The 4,655-nt window shown below is 38.1% G+C and overlaps 1 non-coding gene across 1 annotated transcript; it reads left to right on the forward strand.

Moving 5' to 3' along the window:
- Positions 3,966 to 4,038, forward strand: TRNAR-CCU. Its single transcript has one exon. It is a non-coding gene; the product is annotated as a tRNA-Arg (tRNA).

The following is a 4,655-nucleotide window of genomic DNA, read 5'->3' on the forward strand; positions in this document are numbered from 1 at the left end:
AGCGTTTCTCTTGATGTATTCTGCATATAAGTTAAATAAGCAGGGTGACAGTATACAGCCTTGACGCACTCCTTTTCCTATTTGGAACCAGTCTGTTGTTCCATGTCCAGTTCTAACTATTGCTTCCTGACCTGCACGCAGGTTTCTCAAGAGGCAGGTCAGGTGGTTTGGTATTCCCATCTCTTTCAGAATTTTCCACAGTTTATTGCAATCCACACAGTCAAAGGCTTTGGCATAGTCAATAAAGCAGAAATAGATGTTTTTCTGGAACTCTCTTGCTTTTTCCATGATCCAGCAGATATTGGTAATTTGATCTCTGGTTCCTCTGCCTTTTCTAAAACCAGACTGAACATCTGGAAGTTCACGGTTCACGTATTGCTGAAGCCTGGCTTGGAGAATTTTAAGCATTACTTGGCATAGATGAGCTTATTTGCAAAGCAGAAATGAAGACACAGATGTAGAAATAACTGTATGAATACCAAGGTGGAAAGGGGCTGGTGGGAGCAATTGAGAATTTGGAATTGATACATATATACTATTGTTATTATGTATAAAATAGATAACTAATGAGAACATACTGTATAGCACAGGGAACTCTGCTTAATGATCACGGTAACCTGAATGGAAAGGAAGTCCAAAAAGAAGAAGATATATGTATATGTACAGTTGATTCACTTTATTATACAGTAGAAACTTACACAACATTGTAAAGCAACTATACTGCAATAAAAATTAATTGAAAAAAAGAAAATGAGAATATTCAGACCAATCTTAGTCAGGAATAAAGATAATTATGCTGGTATTGAAGGAGGAAACAGACAGAACAGGCTCCGTCTTGAAGGAAGGACTCCATCTTGGGCTGGACTATGGACTTTGATCTATATGCCCCATATCTATGGAAACAACATACCAACTGGAAATCCAGACCCCCCCAGATGGAAGAGCCCCAGGGCTCATACCTAGACTCTCTGTCACCTAAAAGAATACCCTAATTATCTGTGTAATCAAATAGAATCATAAGTTCTATTATGCTTATTGGGGTATGACCACAGGCCTATTGATAATTGTCCACTGCTAACTACCTAGGCCTAAGGAATATGAATCACTGGTTATCTTTGACTGTATCTTTCTTTTCCTTTTTTCAGACTAGTTTCAGGGAATTTGGGGAGGTGGGTTTGCGCACATACATTTAGGGTATACAAGGTTTTCACAAAAACTGGTCGGGGTCCTTGTCTAACAGGAGACTCTGCCTTGGGCCAGCTGGTGTAATAAACTGCACTCCACTATCTGCATTGTCCTTCTGAGTGAGTTTGTTTCCCACAACATGTGGCTACAACAGTATCACTAAAAACAAACAAACAAAAGAAAATTTCTCACCTAAAATGTACCAGATATTTTGCATGAAATTTATTCAGTCATGATAATGATTCAAGTTAGACATTGACAGTTCTATTTCTAGATATTGCAGTTTAAATAATGTCCCGGCCAAAATGCATGTTCAGAACATAAGAATATGACCTTATTTGGAAATAGGCTCTTTGCAGATGAATTAGTTAAGTATCTTGAGATGAATTCACTTTTGATTTAGGATAGGATAGCCCTTAAAATCCAATGGGAAAATAAAGAAAAAAAAAGCATTAGTAGTGTTCGACTCTTTGAGATCCCATGGACTATAGCCCACAAGGCTCCTCTGTCCATGAATTCTCCAGGCCAGAATACTGAAGTGGGTAGCCATTCCCATCTCCAAGGGATCTTCCTGATTCAGGGATTGAACCCAAATCTCCTGCTTTGCAGGCAGATTCTTTACCATCTAAGCCATCAGGTAAGCCCAAAGAAGTGTATCCTTATACGAAGTGAAGTAGACACAGAGATACAGGTAAGAAGGCCATGTGAAGTGTGGACTAAGAAGTATATTCACAACCTGAACTGGAGAGTTATTTTATTTGAGGGGTATGTTTAGAACTCCAAGCCTGAAAGACAACATCTTAGTAGCTCGAGAAAACTGCTCCAAGAAGGCTGGAGTAGAAGTCAGGCTATATAAAAGTTTGAAACAAAGGGAGCAGGGAGTCTGAACAACAAAGATCAAGTATCACACTAAGGAATTTAGCATTTTATATGTGGGAAGATGCAAGCCCCTGGGCTTACTGAATTCATTTCATTCATATGTACCACAGCTATCTGGGGTCAATCCTGTTTCCTTGGTCACCTTACTCTGCATTCCCTCAGCTCCTTTGTAATCACTACAGAGGGTGGCAGCAAGATCACTGTTTGGGAGCTGCCATTCACAGTTGGAGGCCAGAAATCACTGATGGTTGTGACATTTCTTTTTATTAATATGGCAGGGGATATTTTCATTTCACAGAAGATAGAGGTAGAGATTATAAGTATGATACAAGCCAAGGGATGTCAGGAGATGCCAGAAGCTGAAACAAACCAGGAAGAAATCTTTTCTGGAATTTTCTGAAGGTGGCCCTGCCCATATCTCAATTTTAAGCTCCTAATCTCCAAAACTGAGGCTAAATTCCTGTTCAGATACTCAGTTTGTGGCAGTTTTTTTATGACAACTTTAGGAATGAATGCTCTGGGTGAGGAAAATGATGCTCTGAGCATGTCAATTCCCTTCTTTGAGTTTCAGTTTTCAGAATACTGGTATATGAAGGAATTTGGATTTTCCTGGATTTCTAGGATAAATACCACATGTTGAGCAAAGTTTCCCAGGTTATCAGGGATAGACAACAGGCATTCTGCAGCAAATGCAGAGAATGAGGCAGACATAGACAAAACAGTGGGTTTAAGATACAGTCCAAATTAGCTTAGTTTTAACATTCCCTTCATCTTAGAAACAGCTTTTGTTAAATCTTCCTATCCCCTCCTCCTTTGGCAGTTTCACTATTATGAAAAATGATACAGTGAGTTGGCCTGTGACTCTTATTTTCATGATCTAATAAAAGTACCCACATGTTTATAAGTCAATCAATCACCTGTCTCTGCATGTGAATTCCACTTTATAACAACAGAACATACTCTGACGACACTAACACTTCCAACCTCTCTCCTTCAGAAATGCTAAAATAGTATGACCTGTTTCCTACAGCCTTAATCACACTAAAAGAGCACTCCTTTTCCTACCATGGAGGAATATAATGCTAAACATGTAAGAGATTATTTATTTAAAAGCATTTGAAGTTTCCCTAGAGTGAATTCTTTAATTTTAGGCAATAGAAAGACTATGTTGTCTTTTGGGACAGTAGAGAGAAATTTGAGGTGGAACTTATCCATTTGCCATCATGAAGGAAAGACTTGATTTGGCAAAATTTGAGTTTTCAACTGTCACTTTCTACAGAATTGTTTTGATTCATTTCACCTTCCAAATACTGTATCTTGTTCTGATCATAAACCATATGTTTCAATTTCCTAAAATTGTCCAGAGGTTATAATATATATGTATGTATACATATCTATAATATCCCAGGTGATACAGTGGTAAAGAATTCACCTGCCAATCAAGGAGACACCAGAGACCAGAGATGCAGGTTTGACCCCTGGGTTGGGAGATCCCCTGGAACTGGAAATGGCAACCTTCTCTAGTATTCTTGCCTGGAAAATTCCATGGATGGAGGAGCCTGGTGGACTGCAGGTGCTCAGGTGTACACACACACACACAAAAACACATATAAAATACTAAATCATCTTATTCCATTACTTTATCTCTCATTTCTTCCAATAGAATAGGAAGCAGTTAGGAACGGAAGTCAATGATATGATATTCCAGACATGAATCCTCTCACCTGACTCAAGATTAGAGGTCCTCTGAAGGTGAAAAGAGAAGCAAACTTGAATACAGTGAGAAAAACAATTACATCGTGTGATACTTAAGTAACATCTTTATTTTAAGGCTAGTCTACCACTTCCTTATTACACAAAAGTTAGAGAGAACTTTTCTAAAAAGATAGAATCTTGGTTCTTCCCTGGTGGTCCAGTGGCTATGTCTCTGTACTCCTAATGCAGGGGGCCCAGGTTCAATCCCTGGTCAGGGAACTAGACCTCACATGCTGCAACTAAACATTGCCACAACTGAAAGATCTTATATGTGATGCTGGTGCAGCAAAAATAATAATAATAGTAAATAGTTTTTAAAGTAAAATATTGGATCTACTAATGAATATGAGATGTTGGACAAGTCAACAGGCTTTCAGAGCCTGCAACTCCATGAAGTTATTGTAAGTTTTATTTTTGAAATTATAACTAAAAACAGCTAGTACCATAACTACATATTTTGGAAATTCAATAAAATTAGTAAAACTCACAATCTTCGGGCAGCAAAATCCAATAATAATAGAACAATAGACTTGGGCTTTTGTTTTTATTATCAGAAAATCTCAGGCACCAAAATATGCTATTTGGGATGAGGCCCATAGGGTGCTCAGCTAGCTAAGATTATAATTTCTAGAGAAGATTAATTACTAGCTAGACCATCACTGTCCTCCAGGCCCAGCAGAATAATCTGCTAGTTGGTCTCCTCTTTTTCACATATGCAGTATTTCAAGATTATCTCCAAAATCAACAAAAATGCCATTAATTACTACATAACCTTTATTCATTATCCTTGTGTAAGGGATAAATTTCCAAACTACTGACAGTGGCCTTCTGGATTT

Source organism: Capra hircus, chromosome 2, assembly GCF_001704415.2.
Source record: "Capra hircus breed San Clemente chromosome 2, ASM170441v1, whole genome shotgun sequence".
Taxonomy (NCBI): Eukaryota; Metazoa; Chordata; class Mammalia; order Artiodactyla; family Bovidae; genus Capra; species Capra hircus.